Source organism: Microcebus murinus, chromosome 2 (genome assembly GCF_040939455.1).
Source record: "Microcebus murinus isolate Inina chromosome 2, M.murinus_Inina_mat1.0, whole genome shotgun sequence".
Lineage (NCBI taxonomy): Eukaryota > Metazoa > Chordata > Mammalia > Primates > Cheirogaleidae > Microcebus > Microcebus murinus.
Window position 1 is genome coordinate 28199540 of NC_134105.1, and position 24508 is coordinate 28224047.

The window sequence follows — 24508 nt, forward strand, 5'->3', positions numbered from 1 at the left end:
AAAAAACATTATGAAGAGTGTAATTCTTTGCTTGCTGTTGGCCTTCCCTTCAGAGTCTAGACTCCATGAGGACAGGGACAGGCTGTGTCTTACTGCTAAATCCTCAGAGCTGGTGGGGATGAGCTGAGTCACAACATCAGCATGGTCACCTGGCAGAGTCACATGATAAGAGCACCACTTGACCCTGGCCTCTGGCAGCCAGCAGCCTTGCTAGAGGAAAGCTCGGGATTATTTCTTCTTTCCTCCATGGGCTACAGATGGGCTCCTTCCTGCCTTTTGCCACCAAACAGTAAGTCTTGCTATCTAAGCAGCATCGAATTCTGTTCACTTCCTAGTTTTGTGCCCAAAGTATATCCAAGCCCTAGGGACCAGCTTGAGTACCCAAACCCAGGGGCTCATGCAGACATTGCCCAATAGAATGTTCTGTGATGACGGAAATAAATGTTCCACGCCGCTCTACCCAATTCAGTAGCCATTAGCCACACACGGCTACTGAGCACCTAAAATATGGCTAGTGAAACTGACGAATTAAATTTTAATTTCAGTTTTATCTAATTCCTTTACATTTATTTTGGTTTTTATTTTTTTTTTATTTTTTTGAGACAGAGTCTCACTCTGTTGCCCGGGCTAGAGTGAGTGCCGTGGTGTCAGCCTAGCTCACAGCAACCTCAAACTCCTGGGCTCAAGCAATCCTCCTGCCTCAGCCTCCCGAGTAGCTGGGACTACAGGCATGCGCCACCATGCCCGGCTAATTTTTTCTATATATTTTTACTTGGCCAATTAATTTCTTTCTATTTATAGTAGAGATGGGGTCTTGCTCTTGCTCAGGCTGGTTTCAAACTCCTGACCTTGAGCAATCCGCCTGCCTCAGCCTCCCAGAGTGCTAGGATTACAGGCGTGAGCCACTGCGCCCGGCCTAATTCCCTTACATTTAAATAGCCACATGTGGCAAGTGGCAACTGCACTGGACAACACAAATTCCATTCTCAGGCCTAAGAGCAGTTCTAAATCCTAAGGCAGAAAGGAAGCTCAGCTTAAGGATAGCCCTATAGAAGACAGCTCGCATCTCTGCCTCCAGCCCCCAGGCCCTGACTCCCTGGAAGCATCCTCTAAAGAAAGGAAAGGAAGAAATTACAAAAGGTGAGTTCAGAAGGCTCTGCTGATTGCTCCATTCAATGCAGTCTTTTCTGAAAATTATATTCAGACTACTTCTCTCACTAAATATTAGAAGGCCAAGGAAGCTGGAATTCAGCATCAGAAAACCAACAGGCTTCTGCCCTGAGCATCCTCTCCATCAGCTCCGGCACCTGCACAGAAAGCAGAAAACATCCCAGGCCAATTTTTTTCTTTTAATTCTGAAAGACCAAAATGTCAGAGCCGCGCTGCAGGTGGTAAACGCATATGCAGAGTGTGCTACCGAAGGAATCTGAAAACACCAGGAACGGCCATCAACTTAATCTGGGGCTGACAGGGGCTTCAAGCAGAACTAATGGCTCAGATATATACCTCATTAGCCGACTGGGATTTTACCCTTTTCCTTATTGTGATTGTTCATTTCCCCCCTCTGCTATTGAGCAGAAGGAATTTTGTAACCATGTTAAATTGTTTGCCATTTCCGAGAGAGGAAAAAAAAAATCAATTAAAAAAGAGTCAGGGAGAGGGTCAAAATGAATTTCTTCGTCACTTGTGCTGATCATTTAAGATAGGATTTTCCCCTGCAGAGATATTGCACAGAATAACAGTAGTCCTAGGGCATTTGATAAAGAAAAAGTTCTCTCTGGGTGGTGATTAACGTTGCTGTCTCCCACCTCTTTCCTGCAAAAAGAGCTTGGGATTCTTCTTTTCAACCTCCAGCTTTGTGTAGCTTCCTCTACTTTGCAACTGACTCAAAAATTGGGGTGCTCTGCAAAGGTGGTCCCAGGTGGAACCTGCCATGCTATCCTCACTGCTATCCCTTTACAAAACACAAATGCATTTTGTCTCTTCTGCAGACCTTTCTGGGGGAAACCCGTGCTTCCTTCTGATCAATCTCTCCCCTAGAAATCAGGGAAACGGCCTCCCCACACCACACCCCTTTGCCGGCCCCTCATGATACATACCTGGCCACAAGATGCCAGCAAGTCTCTGTGTGTCCTCTCCTAACCCCAACAAGTCCAATCGCTAACAATATTTCCGTTGGAGAAACTTTTATAAAATATTACAATCAATTCAATTGCATTAACACGTTTGAACCTCTAAGTTCCACACAGTGGAAAACACAATACTTCTCTATTACATCAAGTGTCTGGTCAGATATATATCACACGAAACTGAGACCAGAGGCACTGGGGGACCCTGTTTCTCCCAACTTAGCAAAAGGAATTATCTGACAGTTGGAAATGAAAAACTACTAATAAACATTACAGTTTATTGAAAAGTTTAAACAATAAGATTAAGGAAACTTCTGCAATATTAAGAAATGTATATTATCCTACTTTACCTTGCTTGGGGAATTCCTCAAGGATTTATTATTCTGTTACACCACCAAAAAGCCTGTGTTATGTTAAGGGATTCTGCCTTCCCGCCTGCATTCCGCATGAATCTAAAATTAAGAGGCAATCTTTCTTCAGCACATCGTACTTCCCTAAATTAGGTTTGGTTTCCAGAGCAGAATTTGGAAGTCGGTGTTTTTTTTCCACTGGTACCACTGGCCCCTTATAATAAATGCTCTAGAGGAAAGAGCTCCCTTTTCTCTAGTGCTTTTGTTGTTAGTGCCAGAATGCATGAATTTCACGCCAGTGAGGATGCTGGGGTGGAAGCTGTCTGTCCTCTGGGGCCCAAGGGCACAAGCCCACAGAAAGGATCCAAGGACTGCTGCAGGGAATGATCTGGCCTTTGGCCAGGCAGACACAAAGAGGTCCAGAAAGCAGTCTCCAACACCCATGGAGATCTGGGGCTGAATGGCCTTAACCCCTAGGAAAGTCGTGCTTCCCAGCTGCCTTGTTCCTGTCTTTACAGCCTCTCTCTCCACTGGGTACCACTTGGCCCCCAACAGCTGACCAGTTCTCTCTCCAGGCATGAGGGATGTCAGGAGAAGCAGGCTAGAGTGTTGCTGCCAGGATCTTAAGCTCCAGGTGGGCAAAGAACCAAGCTCACATTTCTCCACTGAAAATTGGGGGGTTTGTTAATATAACCCAGATGCAGCCACAGCCTGGGAGACAGAAACAGGCACAGTTCAAGCCTTCCCAGGATGTGGCTCAAGATCCAGACTCACACACCTGTGATCTAGATGCTGCTCTTCTGCTCCCCCAAGATGTCTCTGTCCTGCCCCACATCACCCCAGATGCGCAGCTCAGCCCCTTGGCCAGCGCCCACTGGAAATCCATTCACGCTGAGCATTTGGTAAGTTCTGGTAGAATGTATAAAGATTTGGGAGAGGCAAGGCGAATGGGGACAGAGGAGAATGAGGGGCCCCATCAAATGATACAAAGCATGCCGCCACCTTGACCCTTAGTCCCAGCTTACTGAGGATCCCACAGCTGGTAAGTAGCAATGGGCATTCCACCACCCCAGGATGTGTCCTCTACCAGGCAGCCTTGTCTTTGAATTGTATCTGCAATGGTTGGGGCCGGGGTGGGCGGGGTGGAGAGGGGGACAAAAACACCCAGAGTCATCCACACTCTCCTCCTCCTGGAAGGGCCAACTGCAGGTATGAGGGTGGAGGATCTCCCTCACATGCAATTCATGGGATACAGCCTTTGGCTAGGATTTGACAGTTTCTCTTCTCCACATTGCTAATTAGTACCTGCAGAAGGTGAATCTGTAATCCTGGTGGTGTTCATGCCAGCGCAGCCTGGTTCCCAGATGGAGAGGACCCATGTGGCAGAGCAGGAGGAAGGAGATGTGCATTATTGTCTCAAAGATACCTGACTCTTTGGGTAGCCTCTAGAAATATTTGTGTTTCCAAGCCTTGGTTTATCTCTACTGCAGAATGGGCATCCTTCTATGTCCACATTGGCACTGGTGAGATCTTTGCCAGTGCTGGCATATGTTATAATCTGAAACTCCAAACCACAACTACCTTCCTGTTCCAGAATTGCTTTATCTCACTAACCTGCTGCTACAGCTGTTTAACTCTTGCCCCCCCCCCCCCGCACCTGAGTCTCTAACCATCCAGAGACCCCAGAGGCAGCACTGGTCTCTTAAACACCCCCCTTATTTGGAGATGTGAGGGCAGAGCTCGGTTCCCACAGGTTAGTGCATTTAGGACTTGCTTTCATCCATTATGTTCATGTATGTTGGAAATTTCCCCAAATGCATTTTAATCTCCATCTGCCATTATAGGGAAATTTTCCCAAATTTTTTTATTATTACATCTTGTAGTTCTAGAATATAATGTTTAACCATCAAACCTCAAGACAGGCTTGTGCTTTAAACTCCGATTCTTTCTTCTCTTGGAAATTTCTGCATCATAAATTGTTAGCTTTAAAGGCAACTGAAAGTATTGAGGAAAAAATTAAAAATAAATAAGATAAAATAAACTGTTAGCTGAACACCCAAAAATGCAATGGTTCACACTGGCATTCAACTATATTCTTCCCCTTCCCCCAACCCCAAGCACAGTGGAATTAACATTCAAACCTTATTTTCCTCAAGTCCATGGGAGATCACAAGGCAGCCACATTTCTAGCCCAAGGAAGGTCATTTGCCAACACAGATATTCCAATGATGCCAACATATCTATCATAATTTACAAAATGTGGGGAAAGTAGCCAATGAGGCCAAGTGTAACAGAAACCATGCAAGTACACAACAGTATCTACTCAGATTGATATCTGTCCCTGGCCCTGTGGCCATAGTTGCTATTAATATGTAATATAAACCCTCTAATGTGGAAACCTCTAAACCCAAGTACAACCTGAGATTGGTGGAAAACATAAGGGTGGGCTTCAAGGATGGGCAGATGCTGAAAACAACAATGTTCATCTTACTAAACATTAGCGAAAATCCTCCCTGTTTCACAGACTGTGCAGGTGAAAAGAAACAACTGTTCATCCCCATTATCCAATCTGCTCTTTATGACCTCCTGTGAGGCAGGTATTGTTGTACCATTGCATAGGCAGAGAAACTGAGGCTCTGAAAAGCATCAATTTGCTGGGAAGGTCACACTGCTAGGGAGTTGCAAGGTGGGATTCATACTCAGGTCTGCCTACCTTTAATTAAAGCTCTTCCCAATAGTTATTCACAGTGGAGACTCCCCCTGCCTGACCTCCGAGGCCCATCCCCAGCATCCAGGGCCTGAATTCCTGCTGCAGCATCCATACCTAGCGGCCACCTTCCCTCTGCTTACATACCTTCAGGGACAGGGGGCTCATTCCCTACTGAAGCAGCCTGTGTTTCCCATTGGCACTCCTGCTCTTCCTTGCCTCTCCACTGGGGAGAACCAGGGAGCCTTCCACTCCCACTTGAGGTAGGATGATAACAGCTTAGATAAGCTTGGATAAGAGCTTAGCCTTGGAACTAGCTTCTAAAAAAAATGAAAATTAGAATTATTCAAAACAAGAAAAAGAGAAAAAATACAGAAAACATAGCAACAGCCATGAACTTAGCCTGTTCTAAACACTCATCGATTTCACTTCTTTAACAAAAGTAGGAGCCTCCGCCCTTAACCATTAGCTATATTGCCTCAGTATATTGTGACAGTAGGCATGGTGCTCAAATAGCAACAGGCAGCCTGGGTCTTCCAGTAACTATTTAACCAACCAGCAAGCTGAAAAAAATCATAATGAAACCACAAGTCCAAAATCACTGGGTCAAAGCAGGGGTAGCTAAAAAGCTTTTTAAAATTCCAAATTTTCAGAGCCAGTATGACATTAATACCAAAACTTTACAAAGAAAGAACCCAGAATGAAAATGGTTTGTCTTATTTATAAATAGTGAATAGTGGCCAGGCACAGTGGCTCACACCTATCATCCTATCACTTTGGGAGGCCAAGGCAGGAGGATTGCTTGAGGCCAGGAGATGGTGAGTAGCCCAAGCAAGAGCAAGGCCCTATCTCTCTCAAAAAAAAAAAAAAAAAAGGAAAAGAAAAATTAGCATGGTGTTGTAGCATGCACATGTAGTCCCAGCTACTCAGGAGGCTGAAGCAGGAGGATTAGTAGAGCCCAGGAGTTTCAGGTTGCAGTGAGCTATGGTGATGCCACTGCACTCTAGCCCCGGTGACAGAGTAATACCTTGTCTCAAAAAAAAAAAAAAAATTAATAGTGAACAATAATCCAAATAGATTATTAGCAACCAGAATCTTGCTACATGTTAAAAGACTAACATATAGTGACTAAATAGAGTTCATCCCAGGAATGCAAGGATGGTTCGATTTTAGGAGATCTATTACTATAATCCATTGTAATAATAAGTTAAAGAATAAGAACCATATGATCATTATGTAGATGCTGGAAAAGAATTTATACATTTTAACATTCATTCCAGATTTTAAAAACAGAAAGAAAAACTCTTAATAAAATAGGAATAGATGGATACTTCCTTAACATGATTTATACATATTAAGCATCAAACAAAAGCCAGGCAACACTGGATATTGATGAGAAGGTAGAGCAAGCAGAGCTCTCATATATTGTTAGTGAACATACAAAGTACTTTGGGAAAAGTCTGATACTTTCTTATAAAACTAAATATTTACCAACCCTGCAACTAAGCAATTTTACTCCTAGGTATTTTCCCAAGAGAAATGAAAGAATATGTCTCTAAAAATACTTGTACACAAATATTTATAATAACTTTGCTCATATTAGTCAAAAACTGGAAAGAATCCAGGTATCCATCAACAAAATAATCGTTAAACACCGGACTATTCATATAATGAATATTTTAGTCTGCTCGGGCTACCATAACAAAATACCATAATCTGGGTCTCTCAAACATCTGAAACTTATATTCTCACAACTCTAGAAGCTGAGAAGTCCAAGATCAAGGCACCAGCATGGTAAGGCTCTGGTGAGGGCTCTCTCCTTGGGTTGCTGACAGCTGCCTTCTTGCTGTGTCCTCACATGGTGGGGAGGAGAGAGAGCAACCTCTCTTGGGTCTCTTCTTATTAGGGCAGTAATCTATCAGACCAGGCTCCATCCTCATGACCTCATCTAACCCTAACTACCTGCAAATTGGTGATCTCCAAATACCATCACATTGGAAGTTAGGGCTTCAACATACGAATTTGGGGGGTAGGGAACACAAACACACACTCCATAACAATAAAACACTACTCAGCAATAAAAAGGAACATCAATATCTGTAGCAACAAGGATAAATCTCAAAAACAATAAACTCTGTGAAAGAAATCTTACACAAGAGTGTGATTCCTTTTATATGAAGTTCTAGAAGAGGTCAAACTAATCTGTGGTGGGGAAAAATTCAGAACTCTCATTGCTTGAGGTGAGGGGATGGGGACTGAACTGGGAAGGAGCATTACAGAACTTTCTAGAATGATAATATTCTATACCCTGAAAGAGATTTGGGTTACACAAGTGTATTAATTTGGTAAAACTCATAGAATGGTATATTTAAGATTTGTATGTTGAATTGTGTGTAAATTTTACCTCGATAGAAAAAAAGAACTGTAAGCAAATATGAAACTCTGGTTAATGATATGCATGCTGAAATTTTTAGAGATAAAGTGTATTGATCTCCTCAGTTTACTTCAAAATACATTAAAAAATTAAGATGAATCAAGGGATGGATGAAAGGAAGAATGGATATGTAATAAAAACAAATATAGTAAAATGTTAATTATAGCAACTAGGTGTTGGGTATAAGGGTGTTCACTGTACATTCTTTCAACTTTTCAGTATGTTTGAAATTTTCATAATAAAATGTTAGAAAGAAGAGCCAACTTTATACTTAGCAGCATTTCCATTAAAATCAGAAACAAATTGAGGATACTTACTATCACCAATATTATTTAATGTCATTGCAAAAGTACCAGCGAGATTTGAAACTCAAATGCCTTTAGGGTTTGTGCAGGTAAGGTAAAAAAAAAAGTAAAAGGAGTTGGATTTTAAAAAATAGGTACCGGTTAAACTCTAGAGTATAGTGTATTTTTTCCTACAGGAATATCAGCCTAGTATTGTCAAATTAGCTAAAATTTTAACAAAACCTAGGATTCCAGCTTTTGGTGTATTTGTGAAAACTCTCAATTTTTAAAAAAGATGGTTTGATTGTTCTGAAAATATAGAAAAACTTTCTGGCCATTGAGCAGTTAATTTTTCCCTCCATACTAGCAAATAGATAAGAAAGGGGAGGGAGGTAAAGGGAAGGTTAAATCCAAGATAATCAACTGAAATTCTACAAATTCTATAAACTGTTAGAAATCTAACAGTTTCAGTAAAATGACTGATTATACATTCAATATATAAAAATTGATATTTTTCCCATATATAAATTATAAGCCATTAGAAAACATACAGTTTTAAAAGCCCATTTAAGATAGCAGCAAAAAAGAAAAAAAAACTATGAAGAAATGTGCAAGAACTATATGAGTAAAACTTAAAAATGCTAACTGAGAATGTATCCGGCAACGTAAACTAAATGATGTTGCAGAAACAACTGGCACCAAAATCTCAGTGGCTTAATACAATAAAAGCTTATTTTATTCTCCCCCAGAGTCAGCTGTATGTCTGGACACCTATTCAGGGCAACCATCCTCCATGTTTGACTCAACATTAGTCTTGCTCTGACCTCGCATTCCCCTGGTCACCACAGCACAGGAAGAAAAGCTACAGAATCAGGCTTGGGCTTGTCATTTGCCTCCATCCCAAAATGTCACATGTCACTTTTGCCTACATTTCACCAGCCAGAATCCACTATGTAACCCTGCCTAGCTGCAAGAAACTGCAAAATGTAAGTAAGCAAATAAAAACTTGGTGACCAATTTACTGCCTCTGTTCCTGAGTAAATTAAAGCCATATTGTGATCTTGATTAAGACTCAGTAAACATATCAATTTTCCCTAATTATACTATAAATTTAATGTGATCCCAATTTAAAAAACCAATAGAATATTTCTTGGAACAAAACAAGTAACTCTTAAATTCATATGCAAAAATAAACACGTAAGTATGGCCAGAAACATTCCAGAGAAAAGAAGAGCTGGGCGTGGGGACAAGCCCCACCAAATTTTAAAGCATATTACAAAGCATCAATTATTAAAACAGTTTGGCCCTGACACGTGCATTGATAGACCAATGAATGGAAAGAACAGAGAGGCTCTAGAAAGAGACACAGGCATGTGTACAAATGTGGTATAAAATGGAGATGGCATTTCAAAACAAAGGGGAAGTTTGGATTATTTAATAAATAGTTTGGGACAACTGGATAGTCATTTTGGGGGAGAAGAGGCTAAATCCCTACCTTATTTATTATACTAAAACATACTCTGGATAGAAGAAAGATGTAAATATTAAAAAAATAAAATTATAAAGATACAAAGAAAACATAAAAAATATTTTTTGAAAATTTGAAAAATATTTTGAAGGTCTTTCTAAGTAAGATCCAGATCTCAGGAATTTCTTTTTTATTTTTCTTTTGAGACAGAATCTCTCTCTGTTGCCTAGGCTAGAGTGCTGTGGCATCAGCCTAGCTCACAGCAACCTCAAACTCTTGGGCTCAAGCGATCCTCCTGTCTCAGCCTCCAGGGTAGCTGGGACTACAGGCGCACATCACCACGGCTGGCTAATTTTTTTTATATTTTTAGTCGCCCAGCTAATTTTTTCTATTTCTAGTAGAAATGGGGGAGGTCTCACTCTTGCTGAGGCTGGTCTCGAACTCCTGACCTCAAACAATCCTCCTGCCTCTGCTTTCCGGAGTGCTAGGATTACAGGCATGACCCACCACACCCCCCAGGAATTATTTTTAAATTAACAAACTTAATTACACAAAAAGCCTGAAAATTTTTGCCAAACAAAACAAAGACAAAATCAAAAGACAATAGTTAATTGGGAAAAAACTAACATACGTAATATAAAGTAAGAACTTTCCAAAATCAAGAAAAAGTTCAATAATCCTATAGAAAAATGGTGACAAGCTGGGCGTGCATGGCTTTGATGGATGTGATGTCACCCATGCTTTGTTTTTCCACTTAATAAAGCATAGGCAGAGTAGTTTTGTTTTGGAGGGGGATTTACCTTTTTAGCAGGGGAGGGGGCTCACATGTTGCCCCCACTGGTCTAGGCTGGTCTCAAGCTGGCCTCAGGCAATCCTCCCACCTCCCAAACTGCTGGGATTACAGCTGTGAACCACCACAGCCAGCAAAGATTTATCCTAATTTTCAAGGGATTCTCATTCCCTGGGATTTTCAGCAGGGTAAATGAGCATTGGATTCAACTTAAAAGTCACCAGCAGCATTAGCCCCTAACAAGGGAGTCAGCCCGTCCTTTGACATTTTGAAGCCAGGCCTTGACTTCTCCCTAGCTATGAAAGTCCAAGATGGCATCTTCTTCCAAGATGTTTCATCTACATTGAAAATCTGTTGTTTAATGTAGCCACCTTCATCAATTATCTTAGCTGCATCTTCTGGATAATTTGCTGAAGCTTCTCCTTCCACACTTGCTGCTTCACCTTGCGGTTTTATGTTATGGTGATGCTTTTGTTCTCTTAAACCTCATGAACCAAGCTCTGCTAGCTTCAAATGATTTTTCTGCAGCTTCCCTGTCTCTCTCAGCCTTCATAGAATTGCAGAGAGTTAGAGCCTTGCTCTGGATTACACTTTGGCTTAAAAGAATTTTGCAGCTGATTTGGTCTTCTACCCAAACCACTAAAACTTTTGTCATTATCAGCAATAAGGCTGTTTCATAGCATTTCATAGCATACTCTTAATCATGAGTAGCACTTTTAATTTTCTTCAGGATCCCTTGACTGGAGTGGGGAGTGAAAACTCTTTTTAAAATAAAAATTAATAAATAATTTCCTTCAAGAAATTTTTCTTTGCATTTGCAACCTGGCTGTTTGACCAAGAGGCCTAGCTTTCTGCCTGTCTCAGCTTTTGACATGTCTTCCTTGCTAGGCTTAATCATTTCTAGCTTTTGATATAGAATGAGAGATGAGTGACTGCATCTTTCACCTGAACACTTAGAGGCCATTTTAGGGTTGTTAATTAGCCTAATTTCAATACTTCTATGTCTCAGGCAATAGGGAGGCCCAAAGAGAAGGAGAGAAACCAGGGAACAGCTGGCCAGTAGAGAAATGAGAACACACACAGCTTTTATGGATTAAGTTTGCCATCGTATATGGGTGTGATTTGTGGTACCTCAAAACAATTACAATAATAATGTCGAAGATCACTGATCACAAATCACCATAACAGATATACTACTAATAATAATGAAAAAGTTTCAAATATATCTAGAATCACCAAAACGTGATACAGAGACACAAACTGAGTACATGCTGTTGGGGAAATGGTACTGATAGACTTGTTCAATGTAGGGTTGCCACAAACCTTAAATTTGTAAAAATCACATTGTCTGCAAAGTACAATAAAGTAAAGTGCAATAAAACAAGGTATACCTGTATTACCTATTCCAAAAACAAAACTGAATTTAAAAAGCAATGAGAAGAAAAAGAATGGTACTGACCTACATGTGCCAATGGAGAATGATCTTTAGATATATTATTAATTGGGGAAAGCAAGATGCAGATGCTACCACTTATATGGGAAAGTATAAGCACTGAAAATATCTTGAAAGATAACATAAGAAACTACTATTGGGGGTTTCCTCTGAAAAGGAAACTGGAAATGTGGAAGAAAAAATTACTTCTCATTGCATGGACTGGGCACAGTGGCTCATACCTGTAATCCCAGGGCTTTGGGAGGCTGAGGCAGGAGGATCACTTGAGTCCAGGAGTTTAAGGTTGCAGTGAGCTGTAATTGTGCTGCTACACTCCACCCTGGAAGACAGAGCGAGATCCTTTAGTACTTGTTTTTTTACCAAGTCAACACAATTACAAGTTCAATTCTTTAATTCCTAGATCAAAATCACTGGGCTGGAATCACAAGGATAAAATGAGCAGGATCCCACAGAACCTCACAACGAAACATAGATGTAGTGCTTCTCTGTGGAATAGGAGCTTGCAGGGCAGGGAAAGTGCCTGCTTGCTAATATTCGGCGACCTGAATGACACATTTGGCTGGACACTGAGCTCACGGAAAGGAGCAAGACTTCAAAGTCAAGTCCACCCGGTCTTGCATCCTGCCTTTGCAGTTTACTAGCTGTGTAACCTCAGATACATTTCTTCACCTCTCTGTGCCTGTTTCTTCATACCTTAAAATGGGAATTATTATACCTGCCTTCTAGAACCTTTATGATGATTAAATGACGTGATGTAGGTAAGGCACTTAGTTAAAGGCCTGCATGTAGCAAGCATTCAGTTAGTAGTAGTGGGAGAAAGGTTAAATTAATCACTGTACTCTGATACTCTGAAATATTATGTGGCTTTTGGAAAGAATTAGGGCTACACCTGCTAAGGCGGATAGATCTCCAGGCACATTCTTACATGAAAAAAGCAACTGAGAGACCAGAACATACACCAGGATTGTATCCGGGGGACTGGGAAGGGCTGCATTATGTTCCTATTTGGAATTTTTTTTAAAAATCAAATAGCTATAAGTATTAGAAAGTCTGGAAAGCTACATATCAATCTGTAAACAATGGTTACCTCTGGAGAGATTTGGGAAAGGAAGGGTCGGAGGTATTGTTTGAACTTTTTACAACTAGCATTGATCACTTTTTGATCTTAACAGAAAACGCTTCTTAATTCCAAATGTAATGGAAATTAGGAATCAGGTGCAGGCCTGGGCGGCGGCGTCCCAGCTGGGGGCCGGGCGCCCACTCCGGGCTCTCCCGCGGTGGCGGCGCGCGCGGGGCCCGGGGCGCGCACAGCCCGGCAGCCCGGGCGCCCGCTGAGCCCGCGGGCCGCGCCGCTGCGCCATCAGCGCTGCCATCAGCCGCGCCGCGTGCGGCCCCGCGCCCCGCTGCTCCCGGCCGCGGCCCCCGGCAGTAATAATGAGGCACAGCGCCGTGACCGCGGCCCTCGGCTGCGCCGCCGCCAGCCGCGCGGGCGCCGCATTAGCATTTTCGAGGCCTTCCCGTGTGCTCTTTTGTGCTCATTTTCCAGCCCGAATGCTCCGCACATACCAGGCCGCGTGCGGAGCAGCGGGGCCACCGAGGCAGAAAGCAGCTGCCCTGGTTTTAGAAACCGCTGCCGGCCCCGGGGCTGGTACCCCGGGAGACCTCTGCTTCCCGCCCTGCCCAGCCAGATCTCTTTGAAGGAGGCATGCCAAGGAAGAAGAGGCCGGGGAGGGCAGGGGGCAGGCGCAGGGCCAGGGGCAGGCTTCGCCCTAGAATTTGCCCTGAACAGGGTCTTCTAGAACCCAGGCAGGCTCCCCGCGTCCCTGCAACTCTGACTCAGGAGCACAGGGCCTGGAGCCAGGCAGGGGTGGCCTTGAGTCCTGGCTCTGCCATGGAATGAATGATATGGGGCCCTGGTCTCCAAACTCATCTCTGTGTGCCTCAGTTTCTCCACTTTTATAAATGAGGCTAAGACTACATAGCTCAGGGTTAAATACTTATAAGGCACTTATCTTAGTGTTTGACACATTATCTAATTTATTCTTCAACAACCCTGAGAGGTGGGTATTAATACTGTCAAAGTAAATGGGGTTCAGAGGGATGAGGTGATTTGGCAGAGGTCTCGACAGCCAAGAAGCTACTCCACTGGGGTGGCGGGGTGGTGGAGGTGAGTGAGCCACCAAGAGCAGCAGTATTAACCTCTAAGGTAGATTGAGGCCTGTGTTTTGTATGTGACTTTGTATGTGACTACAGTTTTCTGGCTCTGGAAGGATCTCAGGGACAGACAGATTCAAAGGAAGAGGCTGCAGAAGAAGCCCCGCCTGGGGAGACTCATGCTAAGAAGGCACATGTTAAGACACATGCTAAGAAGTCCTGAGGTTCAGGTGTACCTGTGCCTGCACTTGCTGCCCCAGTGCCAGTCAAAGGGAGTGGCTGCCTCTTTCCACCCCCACAAACTCCTCCACAAACCCTCACACCCAGTCATTCATGCCAGAATTATGTGCTGAGCACCTGCAAAAACATACTACAAAGCTACAGTGATGAAGACACTGAGGTACTGGCATAAGGGCAGACATACAGACCATTGGAATAGATTTGAGAGTCCATAAACAAACTCTTACATTTATGGTCAAATGGTTTTTGACAAAGGTGCCAAGATAACTCAATGGATATCTTCCACTGCTCACAAAGAAAAAAAAAAAAAAAAAAAGATAACTCAATGGGGTAAGACCAGTCTTTTTAACAAATGATGTGGGGACAACTGGATGGCTACATATAAAAATTAACTCAAAATATATAAAAAAATTAACTCAAACTATATAAAAAGTAACTCAAAAGGGATCGTGGACCTACATGTAAGTAAGAGCTAAAACTATAGAACTCTTAGAAGAAAACACAAAAATTAAAAATTTAAAAATTACAAATATTTAGTTAATAAGGGATTTATATCCAGAATATAAAAATAACACTTACAATTCAATAATAAAAAGAGAAATAACTGAATTTTTAAATGGAGAAAAAATTGAATAGACATTTCTCCAAACGACATACAAATAGCCAATAAATACATGAAAAGATGTTCAACATAATTTATCATAAGGGAAATGTAAATCCTACCCACTAGAATGGATATAAGCTGAGAGACAGGATGTGGAGAAATTGGAGGCCTCGTGCACTGCTGGTGCAACCACTGGAAAAGAGTTTGGCATTTCTTCAAAAAGTGAAATATAGTGTTACCATATGACCCAGCAATTGTAGGTATATATCCAAGAAAACTGAAAACATCCACACAAAAAACTTGTGCAGGAATTTCATAGCAGCATTACTCACAATGGTCAAAATGTAGAAACCCGACTGTCCATCAATGATGAATGGATAAGTCAAATATGGGATAGGCACACAATGGAATATTATTCAACCATAAAAAGGAATGAAATACTGATTTGCACTACATGATGAGCCTTGAAAACATTATGCTAAGTGAAAGAAGCCAGACACAAAGGCCACATGTTGTGTGATTCTATTTACGTAAACTGTGCAGAATAGGAGAGTCTATAGAGACAGAAAGTAGATTTGTGGTTGTCAGGAGCTGAGGGGCAAAGGGGATGGGAGTGACTGCCAACAGGTACATGGCTTCTTTGGGGGATGATAGAAATGATAGTTGTACAATTTTGTGAATATACTAAAAACCATTAATCATATACTTTCAAGAGATGAAGTTTATGATACGTGAATTATACCTAAACAAAATTGTTTCTTAAAAGGAGAAAGATGCCTCTATAAAGACCCTATCACAAAAATAAAAATAAAAAATAAAGAGAAAGGCTTTATGCATTACTTGTGCAAGTAAAAATCATTTAGAAGTTAGGCAGGTCAGGGCAAGGAGGAATTGAGTTTCTGGCAAAGAAGCCATGTACCTGTTGGCTGGACAACTAAAAGTATATACATAAAAAATTTAGCCGGGCATGGTGGCGCATGCCTGTAGTCTCAGGTACTCGGGAGGCTGAGGCAGGAGGATTGCTTGAGCCCAGGAGTTTGAGTTTGCTGTGAGCTAGGCTGACACCACGGCACTCTAGCCCGGGCGACAGAGAGAAACTCTGTCTCAAAAAAAAAAAAAGTAGTTCCAGGCTGTACACTATGTTCATAGCAGCATTATTCACAATAGCTAAAAGATGGAAGCAATCCAGTGTCCACCCACAGATGAATGGGTAAACAAAATGTGGTATTAACATACAATGGAATAATAGTCGGCCTTAAAAAGGAAGGAAATTCTGACACATGCTACAACCTGGCTGAAACCTGAGGACATTATTCTAAGTGAAATAAGTCAGTCACAAAAAGACAAATACTGCATGATTCCACTCATGGGAGGTACTTGGAATAGTCAAATTCACAAACACAGAAGGTAGAATTGTCAGGGGCTGAAGGGAGGTGGAAATGGTGAGTTGTTGTTTAACGGGAGTTTTAGTTTTGCAAGATGAACAGAGTTCCGGCAATGCGTGGCAACAATGGCTGCACAACAATATGAATATGCTTAATACCATCCAACCTAAAAAAAAAAAAGAGTAGTTTCAGGCTGAACCCCTCAAGGATCTTAATAGGAACAGAAGCAGCTGAAAAAATACGCTGAAAGTTTAAAATGTTTGGATATAAATATTTTTCTAATGTCTGTGAGCTTAGCCATATATATAAACACACAAAACGAGCTCATTTTTCTTCTCCTTACTGCTCTGAAGGGTGACATAGAGATCATCTTCACCGGAAGGAATCTGAACGACCTGCTGATTACAGGATAATATTCATACAATGAGGTTAAAAGCACTGGCTGAAAAGTTCTTTCATAAAACCTGCTACATAAGAAGAGAAAATAATTTATGAGAACATGAACAATTAGCACTTTGTAAAAAAGAAATAATGCACTTAACTTGATCCCTATATTTAACATCAATTAAAGATTATCCTCATGAATGAAACTCGACCTGGAAATTAACAGGGGATTTAAATTGCATTATGCAAGCAAGAGAGAGAAGCCAGTGCGCTGGTGTAGGGCTTCTAATACTAGGCTAGGATGGCATCTATACAACAAGTCCTGGCCACTTCTGCTCATTTCTCTGAGCTGCTGATATTGCTGCAACATACAGGAGCATTTGTTTCAGCACAAAAATCCTGCAAAAAAAATCCCTAGGTAGCTGCAAACATAAGGTTGGCACCTTTCGTTTTCATTTTTAAAAATAACTTCTAGGTCATTTTTTTTTACCATAAAACTAACCAAGAGGTTCCCTTAAAAAGGACATCTTTGCTGCTCCAAGATTTGAATTGGGATTGTTTCCACGGGGCTAGTCAAGTGAGTCTACAGGACTGGTCTAGGTGAGAAATTATATTCTGGGTTACCTGGTTCCAAGTCAAAGAACATTGTCCTCCCTAAAATGAGCGGCTTGAAAGGGTGTAAAATGGGTCTTAGGAAAGCAAGTGTGGATGATAGTTATTGGTGTGTGGTCTTCTAAAAGTGTTATCATGCGTTAAGCCAGACTGTGTGCTCAACAACACACATCCTACAAGGCCAGTATTATTGTCTCCATTTTCCAGATGAGAAGAATGAGGCTGGGAGAGGTCACTTACGTAGAGGTTCACACAGACAGATCTGGGACTGGGGATTTTTTTTTTTTTTTTTTTTTTGAGAGAGAATCTCACCCGGGCTAGAGTGCTGTGGCGTCAGGCTAGCTCACAACAATCAAACTCCTGGGCTCAAGCAATCCTCCTGCCTCAGCCTCCCAAGTAGCTGGGACTACAGGTGTGTGCCACCATGCCTGGCTGATTTTTTCTATTTTTAGTAGAGACGGGTCTCACACTTGCTCGAGCTGGTCTCAAACTCCTGACCTCAAGCAATCCTCCCACCTCGGCCTCCCAGAGTGCTAGGATTACAGGCACGAGCCACTGAGCCCGGCCTGGGACTGGGAAATAGGCTCCTCTGTTTCCAGAGCTCACTGGTAGCCCCTACTCTTTACCATGGAAGGCAGGTATGATGGCGGAAGCCCAGAAACCCTCAAAAAGCACAAGCACAAGACTCCCCTGGGCGCTCCAGAGCCTGTGTCTAGAACCACAGACTGAGTTCTCTCAGTTTGTCTCCTCTGATACAAAGCATCCTGCCACTTGCCGGGGGACATGTCAGGACCACAGCTCTGATGCTGATTGCTAAGAATTGCCCCACTGGGAAGGAGCAGAGCACTACCTGCTGTCTGTCTTTCAGACCCCCTGGAAGAAAGGGTCTTGTTCACAGCCCAGAAAGTGCCCCCTGAGAGATGAGGTTTGGGTTTTTGTGGGGTTTTTTCCTATCACTGTCACTGCTGCTACATCCAGGTTTTCTAGTTATTGTGCCTAGTGATGGATCTGGGGACAATTTACCTCTTTGCTGAGAGAGTAAGAGAGAAAGACAGAGAGACTAGGCTGTCACGATCCTGGCTTGGTGTGCGTACGTGCGGAGCACAGGTTTCCCCATTGTTATCTTGGGAAAAGAGAAAGCAGATGTTAACCGTTACCCCCTGAGAATTCACCTTGCTATGCTGTAAAATTCTGCATTATTAACATTCTAAAATCCTTCCACTCTTGTACGCGTCTTAGATGGGAGTGAATATTTGAGAATTCAAAAATGTGGAGAAGATGGAGGTGGCAGAAGTTTATTAAATTGGCCCAGGGCACTTTTGAAATTTGGAAGTTTCTCACACTCCATGGCTCTGGGCCGACTCCCAACACGGCTGAGCAGCCTGTGCAGGGCCTTCTCATCCGGCCTCCTCACCGACTCCCAACACGGCTGAGCAGCCTGTGCAGGGCCTTCTCATCCGGCCTCATCCCCATCCTCACCAAAGCTGAAGCACAAGCATGGTGCACTACCAGGGGAGGACCTCAGGTTTATCCAGCCCCAGCTGGACTTGTGGGCACGCCGGGAACAGGGCACAGTAACACAAAGAAGACATTCAGGATGGCTTCACAGTTAGTGCATCAAATATTAGTGAAATCATTTTTTAAAGACAGAGAATTCTAGGGCATCTTCTCTTTTGCATAAGCCAGCAATGAAACTCAACAGCTATTTCTTCCTCTGATCTGGCTGATCCATTGGAAAGTGAGAGATTGGGGGTTTTTGTTTTAGTTTTTCTGTTTTGGAAAAAAAGAAAAAAGCAGCAGCAAACCCAAACATCTACTCATTGCAAAACTGTAACCTAATTTTAAAGGGTGTTTCCCCAATGTACAAATGTGCTTTGAAGCAAGATGACTGCAGGATTCTGTAGCAATAGAGCAGAGTGATTAAGTGCAGGGCTTTGAAATTAGGACTTAGGCTGAGTTCTGCCTGTCCCTTTCCAGCTGTGTTACCTTAAGCAAGTTAATTAACCTCTCTGACCCTCAGTTTCCACCTTCCCGCCCCCCACTCATAAAATGGGAATAACAATAGCATCTATTTTGTAAGACTACTCTGAAGATTAAATAAGATAGTGGAGACAAAGTGAACTGTATCTGGCACATACTAGGTGCCCCCAAAATGTAAACTGCTGTACATTATATTCTTTTCATCATCACCATCGGAGAGGTGTTTTGTAAGCACCTTGGCCCCAGAAGCAGTAGCATCCACAAGTCTTGCCCTGAAACCACAGCTGAGACTTGCTTTTCACCATGAACTAGACCCCAGGATCCCCTGACATGAGGCCATCTGCAGAATAAAGGCTTCTTCTAACAGGAGGGGCTTCTCCTCCCCAAGTGCCCCCACTCCTCACTCCTCAGCCCAGGTTTGGATTTCAGAATTCCCAGCTGCAGAAGGCTTACTAATAACATTTTGGAGTAGAGAGAGAAAAAAGGCAAACTAGAGTCATATTCCTGTACTTAACTAACTAGACCCCTCAATTAATGGAATTCTAAAACGTACTGTCTTTTAAAGAAGAAATGACCCAACACCCACCCTCTGATTTCTGTTTCTTTCCATGGGTAAATCGTTCCCTAACCCGAGTGCCCCTCTAAGAAAACTCAGGTGAGCCTTGGTACCCCCTGAGCCCCGGGGCATCGGAGATAGGGAGACACCGTTGGGTTTGTTGCAAAAGGGTGAAATGGAGCCCAGAGGCGGCGACGGACGTTTGTGCAAGATTGCCACACAGCAGGATGAAACCGACAAGGATGGTCTCATAACCCAAAATAACCGGCCGCGATAACTGACCCAGAGCCCATATTCCCCAGCGTCTGGGCCCAGGGGAGCTCGCGGAAGCCTCCGCGCCGGTGTGGGAGGCTGAGCGCCGCTCCCTGCAGAGGGAGCTGTGCGGGCGCTCCCCCGCCTGAGCAGACAGCCATCCATCACTCCGGGAGAGGCAGCGGTGGGGACGTGAACTCGGTCACCTCCTCCCCCTCGCCCCTCCCCAGCAGGCTCGGAGGAGCCGAGGCGGTGGTGGCAGCGCGAGGAACAGAACGCGCTGCAAACTGCTTGGCTACCCCTGTGCAAGACTGACGCCGCCGACACAAGTTTTTCCATTTCCCCAAACAGCCTCTCCGGCTGCCAATAAAGACGGCTGCTCTAGGCCCTTGCACGCTGTCAAAGGGGTCCTTTTCCAGCGGGTGCGGAGGGCGCTGGGGGCCCTCAGGGAGACCCGCCTTCCCCTCTGTGTGTTGACGGACTCGCCGGAGACCCTGGCCGATTGCACGGCAGTGCGCAATAATTACCACGTAATTCGAAGGCTGGACTGACAGGCGCAGGTGCAAGTCCCCTTTCTGCCTCCTTGTGCGTGCTCAGCGCCAGGCAAAGTTAACGCCTCAGATCCCACATTCCCGGGCTCTCGGGTGGGTGTGCCCTGAGCCATCGCGGCCTAAGCCGAGTTGACAGGCTCCATTAGAAGAGTGGCTCTGTCGTGGAAATTGTGATCTTAACAGAGGGACATGTGGTGGATACCAAAATTCCACTCACCTCCTTGTGCTGCCTGGCATGCTGCTTTTCCAGGGGGTGACTGATGGGACCAGGGATGTTCATATCACGGTTCCACAACTGCCCTCACCTGACCGGATCTGTAGGGCCTGCACTAGGCCTGGAGAGCCACCCTGAGGGGGAACAACACCCCTTCGCTGCCTGACCCTACACCTAGGACCCAATGGTCCATGCGCTCTGGGACTTCTCCAAATCAGCACGAAGCATAGGACTTTGCAGGGACATTAGGATACAAAGGAGGAAAGTCTTCGGAACAGGCCTGGCAGCAGCAAGAGTCCTGAAGCGGGAGATCTGGATCCCCCAAGTGACCGCTGCAATGGCCTTCCCCTCTGGGCCTCAGCGTCCCCACCTCCATGGGCCGAGACAAGGCCCCATGTTCAGATCTGTCGCTGCCCAATGCATGAAGATGGCAAATAGGCCAGGCCAATCAGGTTGAGCCCCCTTCCTCCTAAAGGAGAGAAGCCACCTCCAGAGAAGGAACGTGACTGTAGAAGGGAAGTGAGAGGACCCTTTATAGGCCTCACCTGCCCAGCAAGCCGATCCACTGTAATATTAGATGTTGAAAGGCAGAGACCCTATGACTTTGAGCGTAAAGGAAGAGGCCAATCAAAGGAATCCATAAATTCATGTCATGCACACACCCCAGAGACAAGAGGACTGACCCCTGCCGCCTGAGTCCCACCTCCCCTCTGCTGTAGGAAAGGCAGGGCTCGCCCCACCGCCACCACCTCCTCTGCACACAGACGCCTCTCTCTGGTGGCGGGCCTGAGACCCGAGGTGTGCCAGCCTCAGAGACGTGCCCATCGCTGCTCATCCAAAGGTACCGCCGCGGAAATGGGCAGGGTGAGCCCACCTGCCACTGTGGGTCCTGGGTGGGCGGAAGAAGCATCGCTATGGCTGAGACACGGGCTGGGACTGGCCCGCGATCACCGGAGACACAGCTAGGGCGAGGTTCCAACGCGCAAGTCTGGAAAGGGACCAGATCAGGTTACGGCCAGACGGCCTCCCGCCGCGGACTGCGCCCCAGGCGGCCTCGCCCCACGCCGCCCCTCCGGGCCCTCTGCGCGCCCGGCACTGCCAGGCAGGGCTGCAGCCGCCCTCCGCCCGCCCGCCGCCCCGCAGAGTTGCACCGCGCCAGGGCCGCCGCGCGCTCGGTGCCCGCGCCGGGGGCGCCCGGGACAAACCCTGCTCGGTTCCGGGCAGGGGAGCCCGGGCTGCTTCCAGCAACTCTCTTCTTCCTTTGGTCACTTGGACCCTGGAGGCCCGGGCCTGGGTGCCAGCGGCACCGCCCCCCGGAGCAGCCCGCGGGGCCCGCAGCCAGGCCCTCGCGAGGGCGGCCGCCGCGCGCCGCGGAGACCAAGGCTGCCATCTAGCGGGCGCGCCGGGCGGGCGCCGTCGGGGAGCGCAGCGGCGGGACGCGGGGGTCGGGCGTCTGCGGCAAGCCACGGACTGGGGCGCAAACTTCAGCACGAGCTGCGTGACCTTGAGCAAGTCTCCAGCTCTCTTCGAATCAACCTTCCTTTCTCGTAAAACTAAGAGGACACGGTTCTCTGCTCAGAGTCGTCGAGAAATGCGAGACCGGGGGGCGGGGGGGCGGCGCACCCCCTTCCCGAGACCACCCGGCGGTCCGCTCCACGCCCCACTCTTGTCCGCGGCAGTCGCGAGCGAACCCGGCCCTCCGAAGACGGGAGGTGGAAGGAGGCGGCGCTGGGGAAAGCCCGCAGAACAGGAATCCGCACTGAACAGCAGGATCCTTTTCTAGGAATTGTAAACCCAGAATTGTAAATAAAATGCTAATGATTTATTCGTGCTCAAACTCCGGGGGCTGCGTTGCAGCTTTTGAAGACAATTCCTAGCGTGGCTTTCCAGGAAGACAGGCCTCCCCGCGGCGCCTTCCAGGGCTCTCGGGGCTCCCCTCTCTTACCACAGTCTGGGGTGGGGGACAGGCGGTGGTGGTCTGTGGAGAGCCCTCCACCGGCCTTCACTGACGCCCAGGTGGTCTTTTTCCTGAGTCAGACCCCTCAGCATTCAATCAACAATCATTCCACCCCAATCATTCATTCAACAAATGCTCCCCCATCGCCAACTACCTCCTAAGCCCTTAGCTGAACACTGGTAGTCAAAAAAAGTCGTGAAGATTCACATCTGGTGGGGAAGTTGAACAATCCCACAAATACATACACACTTAGCAAGTTACAGTGAGGAGGGGTGGGGTGGGGGTGCAGTAGTACAGGTATTTAACTTCCAGGATGGATTCCGTGAAATTTCTGGGAGCCTGCAGGGGCTCCAGGGCGGGGTGGTGGTACGGGGATTGAATCTGACCTTCTCTCTAAGACTTGACTGCCCTACATATTTAAAGGCATTTCTCTAAAGGGTGAGCTTTAAAAAAATAAAAACTTAAAAATAATTCAAGAAATATTCATTTGCATCTTCAGCTGCCACGGTAGCTGCCTCACGCCTGACCCGACTGGGTAAGGTGAGTGTTGCTGAGCACAGGCAGGTGGAGGTGGAACACACAGAGGCTTTCTGTTAGATCCTGTCCAGCCTGCCTGCTGGCACAAAGATTGCCTCACTTTCAGCTTTTGCTCCCGAGTCAGCAGCAGGTGCTCAAGAGACCCCCAGCCCCTGGCTGGGAATCACCTGGAGAAGCTTCAGTGGCCAGAAGCTCTCCACCTCAGAGCCAAGAGACCTGGAGCCACCCTGCCCAGCGATCCAGCGATCCAGCGATTCCCTGCAAAAGCACATCGCAGGCTTTGTTTGTTTTCAATAGGAGATTGTCTTCCCTGTACTCCTTTTATATAATTTCTAGAGAAATGGCGAATCTCTGATTAATACTGACCTTTCTAAGGTCTTTTCGAATGTAAGACACAAATGTTCTAAGGGTGATCAAGATTCCTGCCTCCACCAGTAAGCCAACTTTTTGCATTTGGTGGGCCTCAGACCACCAAGGAAATAGTTCTTCAGGCACTGGTCACTGGAGATCGTACTGTTGAGGAAATTCAGGCATCCCACGGAGGCCTGTACTGAGTGACCTTTATATTTTTGTTCACTGGACAAATGTTTATCCATCTCCCCCTACGGACGGACTCAATCCTGGGCCGTGAAGAACTAAAACAGATAAAACAACTCCTGCCCCTGGGGGTTCATAGACTAGGTCAGGTGCCTCCGTTGCAAAGCAAGGAACTCTAGCATTCCCTCCCTGTTCCCCACCCGTGCTGTGCACAATCCTATGTCCCTTAAATTAGTATATATTTAGAGGGAATTCATGAAACTATCAGGTCCCTGAAGCTAAAAAATAAGATGGCATTTGGACAGGGCAACCAGGACCACAGTCCAAAAAACAACCTCTTTGGGCTACCCTTGTACCCACACCCTAGGATGAGCTATATCAAGAATCACCTCCTAGGGCAGGGTTCTAGCAGGCTTCTTAAAAATAATTCACAATGTTAGAATCTGACAATGTTGGATTAAAGAAACAAGACATACAAGAGCACATACACACAGTGTGATTCCATTTATATAAAGTTTAAAGCAGGTAGCAATAAGCTATTTGGTTGTAAAATTATGAAGACAGGCAAGGTAGTGGTCATCACAAAAGTCAAGGTGGGGCTTACGTCTAGGGTGGAAAGGGCTGAGCTAAGGGAGCCCACTCACACATGGTGGGTTCTTATACAGCTGGCAGTGCTCAATTTTTGACTTGGGTGGTGGTTACAAAGGTATTGGCTTATAAATTATTTGTCAAATTATATCTGTGTTTTAGGTATTTTTCTATGTATGTAATTGCTCACATTAAAAAATACGTTAAAGAAAAAGGAAGAAAAGGAATATCCAACCTATTTTTTATTTTTATTTTTATCCAGCCTATTTTCTCAAACTGAACTGTTCAGTTTTGGTGTCTGTATCCTGCCTGAATTCTATGTGACTGCTTGCATCAACCCTT

At 45.1% G+C, this 24508-nt stretch overlaps 1 long non-coding RNA gene across 1 annotated transcript in view; it reads right to left on the minus strand.

The window, feature by feature from the left end:
• LOC105879528 (uncharacterized) overlaps positions 1 to 20422 on the minus strand; it is a 64104-nt gene extending 43682 nt beyond the window's left edge. Inside the window, exons 1-2 of the long non-coding RNA XR_012923280.1 lie at positions 20310 to 20422; positions 11837 to 11934 (exon numbers count right to left, since the gene is read on the minus strand). This is a non-coding gene — a long non-coding RNA (uncharacterized LOC105879528). The remainder of the gene's footprint in view (positions 1 to 11836; positions 11935 to 20309) is intronic.
• Between the last annotated feature and the right edge of the window lie 4086 nt (positions 20423 to 24508).